Source organism: Equus asinus, chromosome 13 (assembly GCF_041296235.1).
Source record: "Equus asinus isolate D_3611 breed Donkey chromosome 13, EquAss-T2T_v2, whole genome shotgun sequence".
NCBI classification, from domain to species: Eukaryota; Metazoa; Chordata; class Mammalia; order Perissodactyla; family Equidae; genus Equus; species Equus asinus.
This window is the reverse complement of record NC_091802.1, coordinates 18,043,299-18,066,856: the sequence shown is the minus strand read 5'-3', so window position 1 is coordinate 18,066,856 and position 23,558 is coordinate 18,043,299. Positions and strand designations below refer to the sequence as shown.

Genomic DNA, 23,558 nt, shown 5'->3' with positions numbered 1-23,558 from the left:
GCTGCCTTGAAAATTTCTGACCAGAGGAAGGTGAGACCAGAAAAGGAAGTTAGACGGAAGGCCACTTTAGGGGTGCCCGTTAACCAGCCCTGACCTGGGCAGCCTGGCATCTGAGCTGTCTACTCTGCTGCGGCTGCCCGGGCCTCTGAGCTCCTGGGGCAGCCTGGATGGAGGGGTAGGGCGGTAGGGTGCTGACTTGGCAGCAATGTGAGGAGTGCCTGCCTCTCTCTTGAAAATGGCTTATTTGAGAGCTGTAGAACGAGGCTTCCTGGGGAGGTGCTGTGCAGTCATGTTTGGGCTGTTAGCCATGAAGTTTCCTCTTGACAAGAGCCTAAATTAAAACAAATACCCGGGCTGTCATTTGCCTGGCACCATGGTTTTATGGCTCCCAGAGGAAGTTCCTCTGCCTCTCGGGAAGCTGTTTGCTTACAGGGCTCAGAGTCCTGGGGTGGCAAGTCACCACAAAAGCCAAATCCATCAGGAATTATAAAGGAGATATACCCGGGGCGTAGGGTGGCTGGTGTACTTTTTAGAGATGTGAATGACCCACTGATGAGGCTGCTCCTGGTACGAGTGGTAATAGCATCTCCTGAAGACCTACTGTATGCCAGACACTATGCTGGGAACTCTCCATCTATTCCCTCCAAACCACACAACTCTGCAAAGTAGGTAGTCTTATCTCCTCACTGCAGAGAGGCTCAGGAAGCTCAAATCATTACCCAAGGTCCCATGACTGATAAGTGACAAAGCTGGAATTCAGATCATACCCTAGGACTGTCAGGGAGACTCTGCATGTCATCTGGATGTGTCTGAGCTTATTCAAGGAATAAGGGGAACATCTCTCTCTTTGATCCTCTGTCACAGAGTTCTCCCTGAAATGGTCCAGCAGGGTAAGTGGCCTCAGTGATTCTGACCACACCCTGTCCATGTCTTGCAGGAACTGGGTCTTGGTCCGGGAGCCAAGGCAGGAGTGGTTGAAGCTCTGAGCTCACTGAGGCCAGTGATTCTCTACTCCTAAGGTGCCAGACTGCCAACCGGCCCCTCCCCTCACACACTTCCTGCCTTTGGACTTGTCACCTCATTCTTTCTGGCTTCAGCATCTGTGCCAGGAGGAGTGCACCCACTTCCGTTGTAGGTTGATGGTCATTTGATAAGGGGACCTCCTTTCTCCCCTATGGTAGAAGTCCTGAAGTTTCGTGGTGATGGGGATTTGTCTGACTCCAGGAGATGGGTTGGCTCCCAGCTGCCACAGTGCTCTGGGACTGATGGGAGCAGGGTCTTTGCCCGTGATAAGCTGGAGTGGTAGAGGAGGCTTCCAGCCACCACATCCTGTCTCTGTGCTGCTCGTTTTCCGACATTAATGTAATAACGTCAACTTCGCCCCTCAGTGCCTTGCCGAGATTCTTTCCCTGGAGCTGATGTGATGCTCTCTGCAGGGCTGTGTTCTTCATTTTATCTTCTCTGTGTCTTCCTCTCACCACCCTTTCCTCTAGACACTTAGGACTTTCTCTTGGTTTTCTCCTATACCATGGGATTAGATTGGGTTAAATTAAGTTCTGTGGAACTATCTCAAAATGGGGGGTTGCTCTGAAACTGTCTCTGTCCCTCTGAGTGGAGACTGCCCTCCAGATAGATCTGACATGAGAAGTATAGGTGCCCCAGGCCGGCTAATAATTTGGCACCTCTTTAAATAGAAAATCTTTATATGTTCAGGATTTATTTTAAAAGAGAGCTGAGGGCTACATGTAAGTTCTTTTCCTTTGCCATTTCAGCCTCTTTTTTGTCTCAAGCAATTTAGCTCTGGCCTCAAACATACCTACCCTACCCAGCCAAGGAAAACTCTGCAGTTACTTGAACCTCACAGAACGCAGAATACAATCGTCTGTTGTTACTAGAACCTGCGTTTTGGAGCTCACTTCTCTTACCCCAAGCAACGTTTCTAAGGGATATTTCAGTCTCTTGGGATGTTTTTATGCCCCTTATAGACTCCATGCCCTGTCCGAGGGCCAGGAAAGCATTTGGGGCTGTGGGAATACAAACCCATCTCCAGATGATCCTGACCCTGCCTCAGTTTCCCATCTTGTTCCTATATTAGCCACGCCAAGGACCAAGCCACTGACCCGACAGACTGCGTGGATTTGATCAGAGCAACTTTCTCACCCAGACCACCCTGATGTGCTAGCGAACACCTGCAGATGAATGTTTTCTTATCCTTGGAATAGCCCCAGGCATAACACCAGCCCCTGTTGTCATGGCTGCCAGAGTCTCAGAGGTGGGGCTGGCAGAAGAATTGTCATCTACTCAGAGAAACACAATTTGTTGTTGTTGTGATTGCTGCTGTTGTTGTTCTTTGGAAACAGGAAGAAATGACAGGAACGTTCGTGGAGAATTAGCTAGAGAATACTGTTAGGTGGGGAGAAGATGGGGGGATGGTGAGGAAACCCCGTTTTGTCTCACTCCCGCGAGTAGGATGGAAGACTTGGGCTGCTCTCTGAGGTCTGGTCTGTTTCCCCGGCGATTCTGGTGCCCACTCCTTATACACACCCCTCTGGGAGGCAAGGCTGTGATGTCTCTTGTGGGTACCATGTGGATTAATTAGCGTTTATAAAGCTTTGAAGATGAGGAATGTTGTTGAACTGCTCAGCTGTCCAGCTCATCACTGAACAGGGATCCATGAAAGGCTTGCAGAGGAATTGGGAAGGGGCTGGGAAGGGGCAGGGGGCTGGCAGGAGCAGAGTGTTAGACCAGGTTCTCAGGTGGTGCCTAGCCCAGTGCCTCGTGCATAATAAGCCCTCGGTAATTTTTGGTTGCATGAGTATGAGAGAGAAGAAAACTTCTGGGTTCTTGGCTCTTGTGATGCTTTACTCCACCAGAAATCCCAGAAACCCGTTAGCTGGCCCATTCACAAGTTTCCGGCTGTTGTGGATGTGGTAATTGTAGTAGCTTGTAGTGGAGTCGGAGACCCCCAAGGGAGTCCCACGCATTGCTAGGGCTTGTGATTGTGTGATTGGAAGACTCCACGGCCAGTGTTGGTGCTGTAGCTGTTTGGCTCAGCTTGAGCCCTTTGGGAACAAACCAGGAACTAGGCAGCTCTGGGACAACTTGACGTCATCTCCTTGTTGTTTGCCTCTGTTGGGCCCCTGGCTGTGGTAGGCTAAGGTGATCTGTGGGGCTTGAGTACCCACCGCATTCTACCTGCAGGGTCTTGGCACTTTCCACGGAGTACCAGGAGGAGAGGCCTGCATGCTTACCTGTTTCCAGTGGGGGATAGGAGAAGCTGATTTTGACTTGTGGCCTTGGTCTGCCCCAGCTTGCATGTATTTGGGCAGGATGGGGTCAAGTGGAGCCATGGATGCCCCTGACTGGCAGTGGGAGTGTTCTGCTTGTCCCTGAAGCTTGGGGAGAACCTGTCAGACCCTGTAAATGGGGAAGAAGAAAGAAATCAAGGCACAGGTAAACTATAAGAGGCATGCCCATGTGGGGGTTGCGGATAGATGCCCAGCCCCATCCCCTGCCCAAGGTATTTGGCAAAGAGCCCTTTGAAGAGGGGCCAACTGGTACCGTGACTAACTGTGGATGGGGCTTCCAGTTCTCTGTCCCCAGATTCAGACCTTATTTTGGTCTCCCACTCACTTTTCTGCCCCTGTCTCCTCTTCCTTCCCCTCCTTTCCCATCACACACCAGAATGAAAGATGAGTATGGGTTTACTGGCCATATAGAACCTTACAGGGTCATTGTGGCACTCAGGAGATGGGGCAGATGGGTGGGTGGGCCCTGTGGTCACCTAACTGTTAGGTACCATGCCCTTTCTTCTGCCCTCACCTCTGATGCCGTCTTGTCCCTCTAGACCACAGGTAGGTGTGGCATATGTGGTCAGGCACTTTGCCTAAGGTGAGCAAGGTCTCCAGAAGGGGTTATGGGGCTGGGAGGCCTCAGGTGGACCAGTGCTGTTGGAGTTCAGAGTCCTTGTTGTTCCGGGCAGCGTGGCCGTTGGCTTCCCTAGCGTGTCAGTAGAGCTAGAGCTGCCTAGAAAAGCCGCATGTTGACTAGGGATCTGTGGGTTTACTCAAGGCTGTTGGGGAAGGATGTGGCCATAATTACCTTCATGGGATTGCAGGGCTGATCCTATTAGTGTGCTGGGCTAACCCCTTTCTCCTGGGCATTGCCTCCTGGCCAACGGCAAGGGTTTAATGGAGCAAGATTACGGAGACCGAAGATGCCATGTAATTAAGCCCAGTTATTTCCCCAGCTGGGGGACATTCCTCCCCACAGCAACAATTGATTTCCTCGCTTGTGGTCACCGTGTCCAGCTGCATGTTACCCTGGGCCTAAACAGCCTGAGGGCCACCTTTTTGAATGAGTTTCTCTGTTGAAGGTTCAGTTTTGGGAGAAAGACCCTGTTCTGAGGGTTTTGAGGCCAGGGTGGCAGTGTGTTCTGTAGGGTGGCCTACCCGGAGTTGTGCACTGGGACCTCTTTGGGAAAAGTGTCTGGATTCTGCAAAGATGCATGAAACTTCATCCTTGGGTCTCTCACAACCACTGCGCCCAATGAAAAGAAAGCTCTTCAGTCCTGCTCGGTTCACAGAAATTAGATTTTTCTATTTGGTATAGGAAGAATGACAGAAAACAAAATATTTAACGACCCCTACTATGTGCCAGATGCTGTGCTGGGTACTTTCCTGACATTATCCTAACAACCCAACAAGATATCTGTTATCATCCCATTTTATAGGTGAGGAGACTGAGGCCAAGAGAGGTTGAGTTATTGCCAAAGGTCTCCCAGTTTGAGCTGGGCCTGATCTCAGATCCCTCTGACTCTGTATGTAGCCCATTCAGCTTCCGACAGCAATACTGATTACAGCCAATACCGATTGAGTACCTGCTGTATGTCAACACTGTCCTAGAAGCTTCCCATGTGCTATCACCTATCCTCAACAGTCCTTATCTTAAGAACCCCTATTCCGGCTCTGCAGGAATTCCTTTTTCTATTTTGTAGGGAAGAAGCAGGCTCAGGGAAGTTAAGTAAGTAATTCAAGGTCTTAGAGCTAGAGTGCTAGCCAGGAATGGAGCACAGGGTTGGCCTGACTAAACCATGTGCTTTGTCCCACAGTCCCTTGACTTTCACCGTGGTGCCAGTGAAGGTCCCTTGGCAGCTGGTAATTCACAGAGGTTGATTGAGCTGGTTCCTCTCTCTAGCTAGAATGACAACTATGAAGACTGTCGTCCATGGCATTCGGGCGGCTGTCAGCCTCCAGGTGTCCTGCCAGGGCCCACCAACTGGGCTGCCTCTTCCTGAGGATGATCCCAAGGAGATCTCCTTATGGGCACTTGGAACCCCTAACCCTGTGTTTCCGTGTCCCTGGGATTATTGGCAAGAAGCACTGACTTTGGAGGTAGGGATGGGGTACAGCTAGTGCCCAGTTTCCAGAGCAGAGCCAGGCCAGGGGCAAGGAAGTGGGCACTGGAGGAAGAGAGGACTTGGCGGAGCCCATGTGTGCTGGCCCTGCTCTCGGGCCTTTTTAAATTCACCTCCACAGTTTCCAAGGGAAAATGAAGAGAGCCCTCAGCTATAAATCAGGCCACTGCACACCAAGGTCCTTTGCTGAGGCCCAGGGCCAGTTGGGCTGCAGATCCAGCTTCTGCATTTGAACTCACCCACACACAGCATGTTAATGATGGGGTGGCTTGGTGCAGACCTTCTAGCCCCACTCCCAACACCCACTAAGGCCTGGAGCCCAGAGAGTCCCCTGCAGAGAGGTCAGTCCTCTGGGGGAAGCCTGTGCCCAGGAGCTTACACCAATGCAGATCCCTCTTTGGCTGGAGGCAGAAAGGCCGGAACAATATTGGAGGGCTTGTTGCAGGAAGGGTTTGTGTGTGGTGCGTTTTTTGGGTATGATAAAGGCTATGAGAGCCTGCCCTGAGCCAACAGCCAAAGCAGGAAGGTAAAAGGGGGGGAATCAGGGCGCCCCACAACTCCATTCTCTTCCTTTCCCTTTGCTGCTCAAAATTTCACAGGCAGCTTACTTCCTTCACCGAGTCTGCAGGCGTTTTTAGGAACCCCTGCTTGGTTGAGAGTAGGGATCCAGGAACCCTTCCCCTCACTTACGCTTCTTTTTGTAGGTGGACAACTGTGGAATTTCAGTTGCCCCTAAGGCCTTAGTTGCTCCTGACCTCTTCCTCCCACCACCTTGAACCTGCTGCGCCAGGCTTCTCCCTCCTGCTGTCCTGCCGTGCTCCTGCCCTCCCCGTGGTTCCAGGATGCAGCCAGACCAGAGGCTCAGCCTTGACAAGGTCCATCCTCCAGGTGCCACCCTGTGGTGCCCTCTATCCCCTCCGCCACCCAGAGCTTTCTCCTGCTCTTCCTGCTCTTCCTTCCAGCCTCCTTCCCTCTCCCCATCTCTCAAGGGAAGAGATATCTCTTAGGGAAGACCAATGAAATGGGGCTACCAAGCTCGAGAGAGTTGAGAGGGCCAGGAGAGCAGATCCTGTCTCTCTTTACAAAAAGGACATATTTTCATTCTAGTGCTTCTCCACAGTTCTTTCTGTGCTGGTTGAAACAGGGCCTCAGTGCCAGCTCCCGGAGTCCTCCCTCACCTCGGAAGGGCTGGGGAGCGCCCATTTAATAACACGTGGCAGTAACTACTGTTGTCAGGACTGTGTCATAAGAGAGGAGCCAGAGAGCTGTGATGGGGCCTCCAGGGGGTAGCATTAGGGGACATTTGCTCATGGGTGGCCTGACCAAAGGAGTCAACTCCTCACCATTGGAATTAAGTTAGCAGCGGCCGGGGGCACCTGCCAAAGGGAGATTGGACTAGATGAGTGACTTGCCAACTCTTTGGACAACAATCCAAACATAATACATTCATTTTACATTGCCAACCAGTACACAGAGACTGAAACAAAAGTTTCATGGGACAGTACTTACCCTTTCTATCCCATTTGCAATGCACTCATATTTTTGTGCCCTTCTGTCCTATTCTATTCCACTCCACTCCATTAAAAACAAACCCCAAAAGTGCTGGTCATGACCTACTACATTGATTTTATGACCTGTAATAGGAAAAACAGTGGATGAGATGATCTCAAAGAGCTCTTATGAACTATAAGAAATAATAATTTACCAAACTGCAGTCCCTTATATGTCACTGTTACAATTTTTGCCAGAATCACACACTTCTGTTATTTGGGACTTAATGTTTTCCTTCAATTTGATTCATTGTTTAAAATGTAACTTGCTTAGAAAGGAAACTAATGGAAAATCTGTACCACTTGCAATAAATGAAAAGTTACCTTACAAATAAATGCACTAAAGATTAAACAGTATTATTACTTCTGGTTATACATTGTTGCCCTTGGAAGGATCTAGATCTGAGCCTCCTGTGTCTTTGTTTAAAGGGAAACATACAGAGGATAGAGGATAGAGGGATGTTAAAGACGTACCAGAATCAAACAGAGTCCTTCTTCAGTAACAGGAAAGACTGAAAGGAATCAAGAAGGGAACAGTTTTCTCAACTTGTGCTTGAATGTGCTTTAACACAGCATGACAAGCACGCAGGTGCTAATTGAAGGGCCCTTCTGCAGCATCCTCTACTTCTGCCTACCCAGTGCCCTGGGCCCCATATTTCCCTTGGTGGGAGAGGAGTGGGAAGAAGATGATTTTCTCCCGGAGCAGAGTCTCAAACTCTGTTATGCATTTGAATCGCCTGGGGATCTTTTTAAGATGCAGGTTCTCGTTCTGTAGGTCTGAGGCCCGAGGTTCTGCATTCTAGCAAGCGCCCAGGTGATGCCAATTTGCTGCTGATGGTCTAGGGACCATGATTTGGGTAGCAGGGCTCCAGGGTCCTTTATTCCCACTCCTAGGGGACTGACCTTAGACCCTGAACCCAGTCAAACCCTTCCGTAACTCTGGATTCTGGCCAGACGAAAAGCAACCTATGACACATCTCTCTTTGGAGCCCATTTCCCAATAAAAATAAAAATAATGAAGCAATTGATGGGACACCTAATGGGTACCAGACTTCAGCTAGTGTTCTCACATTCATGATCTCATTTAAGCCTCACAGTAAACCTGTGAAAGGTTGTTCCCCTTATTTTAAGGATGAGAAGAGGGAGCGGCCATTGTGATGGGCCTCTGCTGGTGACTTCCACCATGGGGGGCACCTGCCATGGGGGACACACTGGGTCTCCTCTGCCCCCCCCCCCCTTCATGAGTGGCAGAAGCTCAGGCATCTGGCCTTGATGAGTGCCTCTGTCTAGACAAAACCTGTGTCCTCCCCCCCCCCCCCCCCCCCGCCCCAGGGGGCCAACTTGGCTGTTAATGGAGCAGAATGCCTTGGTTGTTAATTTTCTCGTGCATCATTGAGAGGGTTAATGAGAGACCAGCTGCTGTGCTACTCAGCCGGGTGGAAGGGCCATTTTCCCTTGATTTTGTCTGGCAAACATTTTGCAGACCCCATGGCAGCTCCTGACCACACGTTCCCCCCTTGTGAGGCCTGGATGGTGCCCACCTGGATGGGTCAGTGGGCACCGTGTGCCGTTTTGGGGTGTAGAACATTTAGAGACCGAAAGCAGGAGCTGGTTCTGTTTCCTGCTCACTGGAAAGGAAGGATGGGACACAAATTTGATGTCAGAAGAGCTGTTTCTGGCCTGGGGGCCCTGCACAGCTGGTCAGCTGCCACCACAGCCAGACCTTTGCATCGGATGCCTGAGAGTCCTCAAGTGCCCTCTCTGGCCTGAGACACCACCCCCTTTCCAGGGCTGTGGTTACGCTGAACCCACTTCCATCCACCTCGCCTTTGCTCAGAAACCTTCAGTGGGGCATTTTCTTTCCGCATCTGATCTAAATTGCCTTCAAGATCCCCCAGGCTGGGGGACCCTCGCACTATCCATTCAGATTTCCCGGCACCCCAGCACACTCCCCCTACTCTAGTCCGTGAGGCCTCTCACTATCCCGCAGCCAACCTCTGTGCTCTGGCTCAGCTACCACCACCTCCAGGAAGCCCCTTGTGCCTCAGTGAGATCCCCAGCTCAGAACCTGGAACACTGCTTGCTCTGGGCCACATCACTGAGCACTCTCTTATCTATTGTTTTGTAATGTTTACTTATGTAGTGTTTCCCGCCTTTTGTCATTTCTTCTCTGCCAGACTCTAAACTCTTTAGAGACATGAAAAATAACAAAGGCTGCCATTTATAGGGTGCCAGACACTGTCCTTAAGCACTTTACAAACAATGTCCCATTTAATCTTCAGCCTCCTGCAGAGGTCCCAACTATTTTTATCCAGTTTTGTGGATGAGAAAACTTTTTTTTTCAAGACTCTAGAGAGGTTTAACAGCTTTCCTACGGCCACGCAGCCTATAAAGAGCCTAGCTGGGCTCTAAACCCAGATCTGTGTGGACGGCCCAGCCTGTGCTGTTCACCACAGGTGCCCAAACACCAGGGCCTCTGAATGAGAATCTGGGGTGGGGCCTGGGCTTCTGTATGTTTGAAAAGCTCCTCCATGTGCCCAGTCCAACTGGGGACTGACTCTCAATCACTATGTGCTTCTCTTTCCCATAACACCAGATATGTCCTTACAGTGCGGGAGCTTCTAAATGCTTTGTGTTTGAGTGAGGGGGTACGAAGAAAGGAACTGTTCTGGGGCTGAGGCCCATTGTTCTAGCACAAGGGCCACCTAAGAGAATTGTGGAGCAGGGAGGCTGCAAAGAGGCAGAGCTGGGCATGAGGAGGGCAGAAGGGCAATCAGAAAAGTATTGGGAGAGATCAAACCGGTGACCCCCTCTCTGCCCCAGCCATACCTCAGGGCCTCTAGACCACTGCACATTAATCAGCTGCGGTGTCCTGTGAAAACACAGATTCTGATCCAGCATGTCTGGGCAGGACCTCCAATTTGGTGTTTCTAACAAGCTCCCAGGTGATGCCCATGCTGAGCAGGAAGGACCTAGACTCCTCCAAGCCCTCCTGGAGGATCTGATTCAGTCCCTTGCCAGTGTAGCATCTTCCCACCCCCCTCCTTCCTGGAGGACAAAATCTGAACTCCTGCATAGCCTGGAGCCTTTACAGATAGTGTCCCCAACCCATCTCCAGCCTCACCTCCTGGCGCTCCCTGCCACACTGAATTCTTCACAGTTCCCCAGACACACCTTGCCCTGGCATAGTCCCGTGTCTTTTGCATATGCTCTTTGCCTGGAGGAATGCCCTTTGGCCTTTCTTGGTCAGGTGCTGATGAGGCTGAATGTCACCTCCTAGGGACATCACAGACTGGTGGGGGAGTGGTCTAGACCTAGATTCCTGGTCCCGGAGAGATGCCCTCCAGAGGTTCTGGGCGCCCTTCCCTCTCCCTGCTCCCTGCAAGGGTCAGCTATGATCCCTGGCCTTGCAGAGGCCTGGAATCAGGTGACTTAATTGTCCTGCTTTGAACTTTTGCTGTTTCTTGCCACTTTTGAGTAAAAATAGAGCTGAGAATGACTGAAGTGAAACCCCACCTTGGAGCCTGGGAGAGCAGAGGAGGGGACCTCCCCCCCAACCAGGGCAGATGTGGGGGGCCCTCTGGAGCCAGGGGAGGCCTGAGGCCATCTGCAAGAGCTCTGGGGTAGGGGCCTTGTGACCTGGACCAGGGTGCTGTGGTCATTGTGGTCATGCCCTGAACTCTGAGAGGCCAGGCACCCCCTCCCCGCCTCCGCCAGCACTTTCATAGCTGCTTTCACTTTAAAAGTTTCTCTCTTGGCTGCGGAAATTTTTCAGCACTTCTGGAGGGGTTTCCTTTGGTGCTTCCTGAGTTTTCTCCTGGGATTTTTGCCTCCAGGTTCCAGCCTTGGCAGGGACAGCTCCTGGAAGGGCTGTTCGTGCTGCCCTGGCTGACTGGGCCCTCCTACCTGCTGGCCACCCGCCCCCGTCTCCCACAGGAAGGCTCCCTGGTGCATGGGTTTTGGGGAGCAGTAGTTTCCTCCCTCTGGGGAAAAATGGCTCTTTGCCTACAGGCTGCCCATTCAGGGGCTGAGGAGCAGGCTGTGCTTGCAGGCGGGACACTGAGGACTCGTTTCTCTGGCTCTAGGCCTGTCCCGTCTTCTGAGATGAGGAGCACAGCTGGAGGGAAGCAGCCTACTGCTCACAGGAAACTCGGACTTTGAAACCTTCGGCAGTTTACTTAACCCCTTTGAGCTTCGTCTTCCTCACCTGTAAAATGGGAACAACCTCACCAACCCCACGGATCGGCTGCCAAATTCTTTAGCAAATAAAAGTATAAGATGCCCAGTCAAACTTGAATTTTAAACAATGAATAATTTTTTTTTAGTATAAGTATATCCTATGCAATATTTGGGATATACTTATACTAAAAACTTGTTACTTAGCCGAAGTTCAAATTTTACTGGGTGTCTTGCCTTTTATTTGGTGTCTCTACCACCGGATTAAATGGCGTGTATGTGACAATCAACAAGGGACCCATCTAGATGTTCCTTGCTCATTTCATTACTTTCTTCTGCTCTCTGTGCTCTCCCTGACCCCTGGAGGCCAAGCTGATGAGAAGTTTCTGTGGAGTTGTCACAGAAATATTGAGATTGGTTTTATAGAGTTGACATAAATAATGATGTTGGGGCCGGCCCATGGCTGAGTGGTTAGGTTCATGCATTCCACTTTGGCAGCCCAGGGTTTCAAGGGTTTGGAGTTTGGATCCTGAGGGAGGACACAGCACCACTCATCAAGCCGTACTGAGGCAGCATCCCACATAGCACACCGGAGGCACTCACAACTAGAATATACAACTATGTACCGGGGGGCTTTGGGGAGAAGAAGAAGAAGAAAAAAGCGGTAACAGATGTTAGCTCAGGTGCCAATCTTTAAAAAGAAAAAAAGAGGGGCTGGCCCCGTGGCCGAGTGGTTAAGTTCGCGCGCTCCGCTGCAGGTGGCCCAGTGTTTCATTGGTTCGAATCCTGGGCGCGGACATGGCACTGCTCGTCAAGCCACGCTGAGGCAGCGTCCCTCATGCCACAACTAGAAGGACCCACAACGAAGAATATACAACTATGTACCGGGGGGCTTTGGGGAGAAAAAGGAAAAAATAAAATCTTAAAAAAAAAAAAAAAGAAAAAAAGAAAAGAAATAATGATGTGATTAATGGAAAAATGCCAATAATAATAGCTGTCACTTACCTAGCACTTGCTCTGTCTCCCACACTGTTCCAAGCACTTTGTGTATTTGAATCCCCTTACTCTTCGCAACAATCCTATGAAGAAGGCAGTTTTCTCCACTTCACAGATGAGAACACAGAGGCACAAATTAGGTAAGTCACTTGCTCAAGGACACATAGCTAGAAAACGATAAGCTGGGGTACGAACCCAAGCAATCTGGCCCCTGTGTTCTCGGTCTTAGACAGGGTACTATGCTGCATCTTGCCTACCAACTGCCACAGTTAAAGATGTAAAGTTTCTTTAAGGTCAAGGACATGGAAACCTACGGCGAAGGCTTCACAAAGCAGGTGGTAACACAGCGTGCTCCAGAGGGAGGTGTGACTTCCTGGGTTGCCCCGAGATCCTTGCATCGAGAGAGAGTTCAGCCAGGCATGAGGAGCTCACACTGGGGTTTGCATCTTCCTGCCCCCCACCCCTGAATGTTGTGACACTGGCTATGTGCCAGCCTGTCCCCAGGTGCAAGAGACCCCAGCGCATCCCTGAGTGATTGCTGAATGACTATATAGAGTGAGTGTCCCTAACAGGCTGGCTCCAGGCCTGTCTGAGGTCCATGCCTGCAAATCCTAATTCTAGGTCCTTTTCAATCTTATTAATTCCAAATGATTGTACCACGATGTGGTGTCTTCCTTCTCCTTGAGAATCTTCATGACTCTCCAGGATAGAAATTTTTCCCCTTTATAAAATGAATACATGGAGTTATTGAGGACTAGAAAAATACCTAAAAGTAGAAGGAAGAAAATCCATGTACCCTTTCCCACTCCAAGAGGATCCTTCCTCTTTGTTCTTCTCTGTGCCCCAGAGTCTGGCCATGCAGCCTGACTGTGTGCTCCTGGCTGAGGTGAGGCTGGAGGCCAGAGCATGACAGGAACCTCGAACAGCCCCACATCCCAGCACCACGCCTGGATGCTTGTGTCAAGGAGGATAAATGGGAAAGAGGGTCTGGAAACCAACAGTTGGCATCTCCCTTTCTCCGGCTGGCTCTTTGAGACAGGATGAGGATGAGATACCTGCAGCTTCCCTCTCTCAAGGCCATCACATGCCCACCTGTCCCCCCTACCAGCCCATCCCAGGAGCAGTGTGGACATGCCTGCTGTTAACAAGGGGCTGCCCCGGCCCTGTCCTAGCTTGTGGCCAGAGATCAATTTCCAGAATGTACTTGTGATTCTATTTGGCCCAAAGCCCCGATCCAAGTCTTCCCCTTTTTTCCCACCACAGGCCACCCCCAGGCCCAGCTTCTCCATGTTGTAGTCTTTCCCCATTTTCGGAAGGTTAACTTCAAAGAAAAATCTGAGACCAAGAGCTTGGCCTGTTGTCTGCTACCGGCTCCCTCCAGTTCTCTGCCCTGGCCCCTCCCCCCAGGTCCCTAAGGGACTGTTCAGTAAGTGCTTGTTGGCAGGTTCAGAGAGGCCTGAGTTCATCCATCAGGACACCGGAGTTCCCAACCTGGTTACTTACTGCTGCGTCCATCAGGGTCCGCAGGAGACAGATGGCACACTCAGATTGGGAGTTTGGGGAGACATTATAAGGAGACTATGACCAAAGTGTGGGCAGGACGAGGGGAGGCTCTGGTTCCCACAGCAGGAGACACAGAGGCCGTGTGAGCGGCTTCTTGGCAGGAGCTACAACCTTCGATGGAAGCACACGGCCTGGGTGGCCCACAAGGAGTAGCTGGGGGTAGAAATATCTCAGCCTCACATCCCTCCCTTCCTCTGACCTCTGCTGGGGCAGAAAACAGGGTGGAGAAGCAGGGAGAAGGGACCAAAGGGGCACACTCCGGTAAACTATCCTGTGTCCAGGTAAAATCATTCTCTCTGAATCTTTCCCCGTCTGCAGAATGAGAGTTATACATGCCTGTCCCATGGATGTCCTGGGGTTGTTGTAAAAATCGGCAAAGGTGGTGGCTGGCCCTGTGGCCTAGTGGTCAAAGTGGCCTAGTGTTTTGGCTTGCTCTACTTCCTCAGCCTGGGCTTGTGGGTTCAGATCCCAGGCGCAGACCTACACCACTTGTCAGCCATGCTGTGGCAGGCATCCCACATATAAAATAGAGGGAGAGTGGCACAGATGTTAACTCAGGGCTAATCTTCCTCAAGCAAAAAAAAAAAAAATCAGCTAAGATGATGAGTGGTGAGGATGTGTGTTCATCATACTGTTTTATACCAGAGTAAGGGATAATTGCTATTATTGATAAATGCTTGCTGGGTACCCCCGACAGAATGAGTCTTACACATTCTCACTTCTGCTGGGGAACTACTAATCTTCAGAGGATGTGTGGGTAAAGGAAAAAGAAATTGCAAAATTGCGAAAGCCTGGATTTGAATCCCAGAGCCCCTGCTTAATCGTTGTGTGGCATCAAATGAGTCATTTAATGAGCCTCTGCTGTGAAATGTGCCTCACTGGGCTGGTTTGGGGTTCAGAGGAGAATGGATGCTGTCATTACTATTAGCCAACTGCGTGGGGAGTGGATAGTGGAGGCGTCCTCAGCCCAGTTGTAAAGACGTGACTTGTGGGTGAGTGGGGCTTTCTGAAAGGCCCAGGGTAGGTGCTGAGTAGGAGGCAAGGTCTGAGGGCCCCAGCCTTTGTGCACCTGAGAAGGGATGTGTACCTGCGCTGGGGGTCTGCCTGGTTCTCCAGAAGGCAGTGAGGCCTCCTGACGCCTGCCCCTTTCTCTCTGCCAATGCATTTGTCAGCATTCCCTAGAGGCTGAAAGGGTCAAGGACAACTCCATCAAGTGACAGTGTCTCCACTGGATAAGTGTCCCCCTTTGGGAGATTTCTGTATAACTGAAGATTTGTTGAGTGAATGAATGATTGATTGTTGGTCTGCATTAAAGGCTCTCCTTAGAGCCAGAGGCTTGGATGTGAATATTGATTCCACGAAATCATTACATCTTTGAGCCTCGGTTTCCTCATCTTTAAATTTGGGGTATAATTCATATGTACCTTGCAGTTGCGAAACTGGCATTTGGTTAAGTTCAGTTACATAATGTGTGGGGAGTGCCAGGCCCATCGGGACACCGTGAAGTGTCACTTTCTGCCCTTTAGCAATACACGTGACCAGAGGCACTGTGGACACAGGCCCCCGAGGCTCTGTTCCTGGCGTGTTTGTGCTTGCCTCTGATCCCAGGCAAGGCCTGCTGTGGGTCCCTCTCCTCTCGGCTCTGAGGGACCTATTCTCTCAGGACAGCACCCCTCTCCCTGGTGGTGACATCACTCACAGGGGCCCCCAGTTCAGGGACAGCATCCTTCATCCCTCAGCTGGGTCCAGGTCCTGCAGTGGTTCCCGGGCTCCAAGGCACAGACCCCTGGGTCTCCCTCCAGCATCACTGACCCAGGCCCAGGGACATGGACGCAACTCCTAATAATAGCAGTAATAACCATCACTGACTTTTACTGAGTGCTTACTGTGTACAGGCATGGATCAGTTAATTCTCTTGGACTCATCAGAGTCCCCATGGCTAGAGTAACATTTCAGTGTAACTGATTTCCTTTGTAATCCTATGTGTTCTATGCGTTTCAAAACGTTCTTCAGAGAAGGGTCCATTGGTTTCACCAGACTGCCCTGGACCCATGGCACAAAAGAGTGAAAGGTCCCTGCTTGTTCCCAGGAGATGGCGAGTTCCAGGTGTCCTGCACTCTGAACAGAATGTGGCCTTTTCTGGGTCACTCTGGGGCATGGCTGCGATGGTGGCCTTCACTGAACTGGCTGGGGAAGACCTGGGCCCCTCTCCTAGCTCACCCACTACCTGGCTGTGCGACCTTAGGCAGGTCCTCAGTGCCCTCAACTGTAAAATGTAATGATTGGACCACCCTTACATGGTTTTAGTTTCTATTTTATATGTGAAATATATATACAAAAGAGCATAAAATGCCTGGGTTTGGTTTAATAAAGACTTATAGGACAAACACCATCTGCCCTCGGTTAAGCCTGAAGAGACCATTGCCAGTCCTGAGAAGCTGCGGGCACCTCCTGTGTCAGTTTGCTAATTCAAAGCGCCACAGAGTGGGGGGACTTAAATAACAGAGACGGGCTGTCCCATAAGTGCTGGAGGCCAGAAGTCCGAGATCAAGGTGTCAGCAGGGTTGCTGCCTTCTGAGGCTCTGAGGAAGCATCCGTTCCCTGCCGCTCTCCTACTTCTGGAGGGTTGCTGGCAGTCTTTGACGTTCCCTGCTTTATAGATGCATCACCTGACGTCTGCCTTCATCTTCACATAGCGTTCTCCCCCTGTGTCTCTGCACCCCAATTTCCCCTTTGTATAAAGAAACCAGTCATGTTGGATTAGGGCCCACCCTAATGACCCATTTTAACTTGATTAGCTCGATAAAGACTGTATTTCCAAATATGTCACATTCTGAGGTACTGGGGCTTAGGACTCCAATGTATTTTTTTAGGGGGACACAATTCAACCCATCGCACTCACCCTCAGTGCCCCCACCCCCCCACCCCCCATGGCAGACAGAGGTAACCACCATCAGAAATTTTGTGTTAATCATTCCCTCCTTTTCTTTAGAGTTTTCCTACGTAGATATGTATTCCTAAATAATATAACTGTGTAGTTTTTTCCCACAATTTATATACGTAGAATCATAGTGTAAGTATTTTTCTGTGACTTGCCTTTTTCAGCTTAAAATTATGTTTTTGAGATTCGTCTTTGTTCTTGCCTGTAGCTCTAGATTATTCATTGTCAAAGCTGCATAGGAATAAACTACAGCTTACTTAGCAGTAACAATGGTACTCCTACGTTTCTGGACAAAATCCATAGTAGGAAAGTCATTTTACACTACAACATGGCACACATGCTTTATATATGTGTATATCCCTGAGACAAGCTTCAGAAAACAATACCTGCTTTTTGTATACGAGGCCCCTTTTCAATCCATTCCAAGAGGTGACCTGCCAAACGGATTGCAGGTCCACTCACGGGTCAACCTGCAGTGGCTGGATGTGCCCTGCTGCTCTCGCCAGGGCTGTCTGCCTGCACAGCCATTGGCACAAGACCACTGTGCCTGCTGGTTCTCACCCTTCCATCTGTCCTGACTGTTGGCTTCTCCCTGCTCCTACTGAGCATGTTCTGGCTGTGGCCGTGTCCTTGCAGTTGCTGCATCTCATGGGCTGTGGCCTGAGAGACTAGACCCCTGGGCACGTTAGAAGTGTATGCACTGTTGCATTACTGACTTAGTCAGGGAGCAAAAGAGAGAGTAGGGTCTGGGACCAGACTGTCTGGGTTCCGAGTTTGGCCACTCAGCAGCTGTGTGACCTTGGGCAAGACATGTGACCTCTCTGTGCCTTGGATTCCTCATTTGTAAAATGGAGATATTAATAGTACCTACTTCATGGGGTGGTGTGAGGATAAAATGAGTTAATTTATTGTGTAAGTGTGGGCTGCGATTGTTATTACTGAGCCCAACTGTGAGTCAGGGCCTGAAATCTCTCTAATTCTTTGCTAGTCTCTCTGGACACAATGGCTGTATTGGGAAGAGATCAAAGCGCTCGGTTCAAAGGAAGTTGGAGGTGGATAGAAAAGCTGGTTCTGGACTCAGGCTGCCTGTATGTTTCAGTCAATGGCAGAGCACGTGTATGCCCGTGGTCCCATAAGATCAGTACCGTGTAGCCTCGGTGTGGAGTAGGCTAGACCGTCTCGGTTTGTGTAAGTGCACTCTACTGTGTTCACACACGATGAAATTGCCTAAGGATGCATTTCTCAGAGTGTATCCCCGTCATTGAGCGATGCGTGACTGTAGTCAGATCCCTGCTGCACCATTAACTAACCATGTGGCCATAAGCAAGTTATTTAACCTTCTTGTGCCTCCACTTACTCATCTACAAGATGGGGACCGTAATAGAACTTACCACTTGCTCGTTAAGAAGATTAAATAAGATAAGGCACATGAAGCTTTTAGCACAGTATCTGGCTTCACCTTCTACCTGGTTACCCAGCCAGAAACTCAGGAGATGGCTCTTGTTTTTAAAACGTGAAAAGGTGTTTGTCTTCTCACAGGATGCTGTTACCCATCTGAAGGGAGCAGCCACCTGGGCCCAGATTTCTTTAGTGAAGGCTCGTTTCTTGGAACTGCTCCATTCTTGGGCCCCCTGCAGTCGGAGGCCTGGGCTCTCCCCTCACAGAGTGTGTGCACCTTAGAATACTCGCCTTCTTTCTGGGATCAGCTGGGAAGAATGGACATCTTGATTCGGGTCCCCACAGGGCTCTCATTGTCCTCAGTGAGGATCACGTTGGAATCGAACCTGAGGGTCATCTGGGCACAAGACAGGCAGCACCCCACAATGAGTGCCTTTCCTGTCCCCTGATGGCCAGCAGATGCCCACCCCACCAACCCCATTCTTGTTATAGACATGGATGCAAAAGGAGGAGGATGGGATGGGATGTTCCCAGGTCACTGTTGGCCACCACATGCACCTGAGTCATCATCTCTCCCCAAACCTCCACAGCTGTTCAGCCAGACCACCTGTCTCCCCTGGACACCCCCTCCCAGCCACCTTAGGGTGTCCGCAAAACAAAATAGGATCAGGGCCAGCCCGGTGGCACATGGGTTAAGTTTGCACACTCCACTTTGGAGGCCAGGGGTTCGCAGGTTCGGATCCTGGGCGTGGACCTACACACCACTCATCAGCCATGCTGTGGCAGGCGTCCCACATATAAAAAAGAGGAAGATGGGCATAGATGTTAGCTCAAGGCCAATCTTCCCCACCAATAAATAAATAAATAAATAAAACAAAATCGGATCAGGTCTCCCTCCAGCTTGAAGCCCTTCCCTGGCTCCCCATTGCCCTCCTGCAACCTAGCATAGCCTGCCGGCTTCTCCAGCCACATCGCGCTCCCCAACCCCACTCGCACTTGCTCTGCTTTAGTATGGCCGACCCCCTCAGTGTTCCCCAAGCTCCGTGTTGACTCTTGCCTCTGTGCCTCTGCAAGTCTCCTTCCCTATATTTGTTTGCCTGATGAAGACCTTTAAACCCCGCTCACCATCACCTCCCCAAGCAGCCCTCTCTGACTCCCAATGGAATGAATTCACTTTTGATGCTGCTCCATATCATGTAGTTGTTCAGAACACAGACTCTGAAGAAGAATGCCCTGGGTGTGAATCTCAGCCCCACCACCTACTTGGTGTGTGATCTTGAGCTAGTTACCTAACCTCTCTCTGCCTCAGTTTCCTCATCTGTCAGATGGGGGCTCTCAGAGTCCCTACCACATTGAGAGGATTGAGTTACTACATGTACCAGGCACATAATCCATGTGGGCTGTCTGTCCACTGGAGGTGAACCTCATGAGGGCAGGGCCTGAGTCTGCTTTCCTCCCAGTTGAGTCCCTATCACCTAGCACAGTGCCTGGCACATAGTAGGTCCACATCAGATATCTGCCGATTGAATGAAGGAAGCCACCTGTACCTTCCTTGGGGAAATATCTATTCAGATCCTTTGCCTCTTTCTTAGTTGGGTTACATGTCTTTTCATTGTTGAGCTGTAAGATTTCTTTATATATTCTAGCTACAAGTCCCTTATCAGATATATAACTTGCAAATATTTTCTCGCATTCTGTGGGTTTTCTCGCTTTCTCATTAGTGTCCTTTGAAGCACAAAAGCTTTTAATTTTGATGATGTCAAATTATCTATGTTGTCGTTTGTTTTTGTGCTTTTGGTGTCTTAGAATCTTTAGCCAAATCCAAGGTCATGAACTTTGCCTCTGTTTTCTTCTAAGGGTTTTATAGTTTTAGCTCTTACATTTAGGTCTTTGATGCGTTTTGAGTTCATTCTTGTGTATGATGTGAAGGAAGGGTCCAACTGCATTCTTTTGTAGATGGCTATCTTGTTGTCTCAGCACCATTTGTTGAAAAAACTATGGAATGGTCTTGGCACCCTTGTTGAAAATCAGTTGAGCATAGGAAGATGTGTTTATTTCTAGACTCTCATATCTGCTCTGTTGGCCTCTGTATCTAGAATGCTACCTCCAGCTCTAACAGTTTACTGTCTCTGCCCACCTGCGCTTGGAGTCCTGGAGGCTCCTGCAGGAAGCGTTACCGGGACATCCCACTGCTGAACGCCATCTCCCAGGTGGCCCCTGGAGTTAATCACTGCCCGTATCCATCTGGGTGCAAGGTCCCAGAGCTGGGCCTGTTTGTGCCCAGCTCCTGATTGGGTGGATGCCCTTGATGCAGGCCAGGTAGGAGGGAGCATACTGCAGGAGGTGGCCGTTGGGATGGAGAAGGGAACGGGGCCCTCAGGAGGGAAGCGTTCCTGGCACTAGAGGCATCTTCACCAGGACAGCAGCCTTGGGAGGGAGAGCCCTGCATCTATGGGTAGGTGCCTGGGGGGCTAGAGAGGGCCACCAGCATTGCCAAGCTCTCATTCTGACATGGCTCCTTTCCTGTGTCCTTAGTGTGTGTGTGTGTGTGTGTGTGTGTGGTGGGTGGGTGGGAGTGGGTGACCTGACCCCCTCCTTTCTGCGTGCTTGTTCCATGAGGTCAGGGAACTTGGACGCTTAAAGAGGTCAGGTGGCTCTTGGCCAATATGTCCTCGGTGTAGGACTGTTGTGTCACATGGACTCCAGCCGGTGAAAAAGACTTCCCAAGGGCAGCCAGAAACCCTTGCCAAGGGGGATAGAGAGCTGGGAGGATGGTCTCATGGGATGTTTTAGCTTGCAGGGAGTTCTGGATTTCTAGGTGCTTTAGTGCCACTGATGTGGAGAACGTAACTGAGCAGAGCACTGGAAACCTGCACCAGTTGAATTCTGAAGAGCTGGGCTGCCTGTGGGCTGAGGGAAGCGGGGGTGCTCAGCTGGTGGGGTGCTGGCTCAGAAGGCGGGGAAGGGGCCACGTGGTAGTAGAGAGGCCCATGGTGCAGTCTCTGTCCGCCTCCTCCACATCTCCTAAGGCCTTGGAGATGAATCACCCAGAAGTGGCAGCCACTGCAGCGACACCTTATTTGTTGGGGGAATCCACTGCTTGCTTCAGGGCCCACATCCCTTAGGTCCAGCCCTCGAAGCAGCACTGGGGGGAGAGCAGAGATTTCTGTGGGGTGTGTGCCCGTCTCCTCCCTCTGCATTTGTTCTCCCCCCTCAACCACCCCTGAGTGGGAATGGAGCTGTATGAGCTGAGCTTGACTTGCTCACTGCCTGAGAATTGCATCAGCCCCGCCTGGCAGGCTGGAGCGGGAGCCTGTTGCTATGGTGACCACTAGGCTTCAAACCAGTGAGAAAGATGAGTTAGTTGCAGGGTGTGGTTTTCTCGCCTCGTGATGCTGTCACGTGATAGGCACGCGGGTCTGTGGGCCTGTATTCCCAGCCTTTCCACTGGGAGATGTGTCATCTGCTTGGGTGGGCATGATGGGGTCAGCTGCTCCAAAAGCCGTGTGGGCATTGACCAGGGTGGGGTGGGTGTGACTAGAGGGCACAAGTAGCTCCCTAGGCCCCTCTGCCTAGTTCTGGGGGCAGTGGGTGATTTGACCAAGTAAATCAGATTCTGGGGGCAGGGAGGGGCCCAGGATGCAACCCGTCACCCAGAACAGAGGGCTCCTCTGAATCCCAGGCAATAATCCCAGGCTGCATGGTGAATTTTTTTCTAAACCATCTGACAGAGCTCCTCATCACGCTGGCGATAACATGCTACTTGGCCAAGCCAGCACGGTACGTCGGTTCAGAGCTCTTTGCCCACAGTTTGCCTATAATGGGAAAGGAGGAAAAAAGTCCATGTTCCAGCTGCGCTGAGCTCCTGATGGGTGCAGGGCACTGCCCTAGACACTGCCCATCATTCTGTCATCTCCTTACCTCCACACCGGGGAGCAGGGGATGCTGTCCTCCTGCAGAGGAGCAAGCTCGGGGACCCAGAGGGTTTAAGTGACTTGCCTAAAGAGTTAAACCTAAATCTTTGGGCTTCAAGTCCTGTTCTTTTGGATTCCTGATGCCCCTAGAATCAGGAATTTGTAGGCGTCCAGTAAAGAAACACACTGTACATCTTCTGGCGGAAAAACCATAGCAGTCTCTCCCCAGAGAAAAACACAGGTTCTGTGTGGGGAATGGTTGACTGGAGCTATTTCTGATTTCTGAACGGGAAGAATGAGAGATGTGGGCGTTGCCTCTGGACAGAGGAAAACCCAGGAGGCAGTTGGTGAGGTCAGGGCACTGCATTGACAAAGCCCAGACCTGGTACATAGACCGAGCTTGGGATTTCTGCCTGCGGCTCTCTAGGGGCGAGGACTAATTGTCAGATGAGTTCTCAGCAGAGGGGGTCTTGGTGAACTGGTCCAAGGTAAGACGTAGAACCAGAGGAGAGCTAGGGTCTCTGCAAGAGCCTGCCAGGCGTTAAGATCTGACTTGCTGAGCTTATAAGGCATGGTAATAGTAGTTAATACTTAGTGGTGCTAGCACTCTTCTAAGTGCACTTTAGATGTATTTACTTGTTTCATCCTCACAAAAACCCTGGTGGTTTGGGTGCTATTATTCCATTTTGAAGATGAAACAGAGGCACAGAGAGGTTAAGTGACTTGGCCAAGGTCACACAGCTGGTAAGAGGTAGAGCTGGGATTCAAGCCCAGACTGTCTGGCTCCAGAGCATGAGCTCTTGATCAAAATGTTCTACACACACACACACATCCCAATACCGATATACCGGCAGTGGGAGGGAAGGCCCAAGCCTGCACTTGTGAGCTTCTGTGTGTTGATGGCTGTGCCCTGTGTATTTGTCGGAGCCCAGAGAAACCTGGCCCTGTGTGCGTGAGTGCCCCTCCCTGCCTCTGTGGTTCCCAGGAGGCCGGGTGCTCTGCTCCCTCTGTGTAGGGCTGTGGAGCATATTGCTGCAGACCGCGTGCCTGGATCGCTTGCCTAGCCCTCTTGATGGGCCCCAGGCTCCCAGGACGGAGCTCAGATCTAGGGCTGAGAGTGGACAGTGGCCGTAGGAGGAACAGGCGTGAAAGTGGGAGCACGGTTGCCATGTGTTGGGGCCATTCTCTTGTGCCTTTTTCGGTGCTTGGGTAACGTGTGTGCTGCCCACAGCCCCTGAGAAGGCACCAGACAATCTGGGCTTTCTCTTGGTGTCTTTCCCAGGGCCAGGATTGTGGGGAGAAAATCATAATAATAGCGATAATCAACAATAACAACCACCAACGTTACTTACGACATGCCAGGCACTGTTCTTAGCGCCTTTAATTGAACTAAGTCATTTAACTCGCACAAAAGCTCCACGAGATAGTGTTATTATCTTCATTTTATAAAGGAGGAAATAAGGCACAGAGAGTTTAAGCAAGTTGCCCAAGGTCACAGGGCTAGAACTAGGATTTGAGTTTGGGTAGCCTGGCTCCAGAGCTAGTGCCATGAAAGCACGGTACACCACTCTGTCCTTTCATGGCTCCTAGAGGAAGCCTCCAGA

General features: G+C 50.7%; 1 protein-coding gene and 1 pseudogene across 5 annotated transcripts in view; one reads left to right on the top strand and one right to left on the bottom strand.

Annotated features, from left to right (window-relative positions):
• Positions 1-23,558, top strand: part of ABR (ABR activator of RhoGEF and GTPase) — a 179,206-nt gene that overhangs the window by 46,931 nt on the left and 108,717 nt on the right. The window lies entirely within an intron of this gene.
• Positions 18,066-18,757, bottom strand: LOC123276063 (large ribosomal subunit protein uL14m-like; annotated as a pseudogene).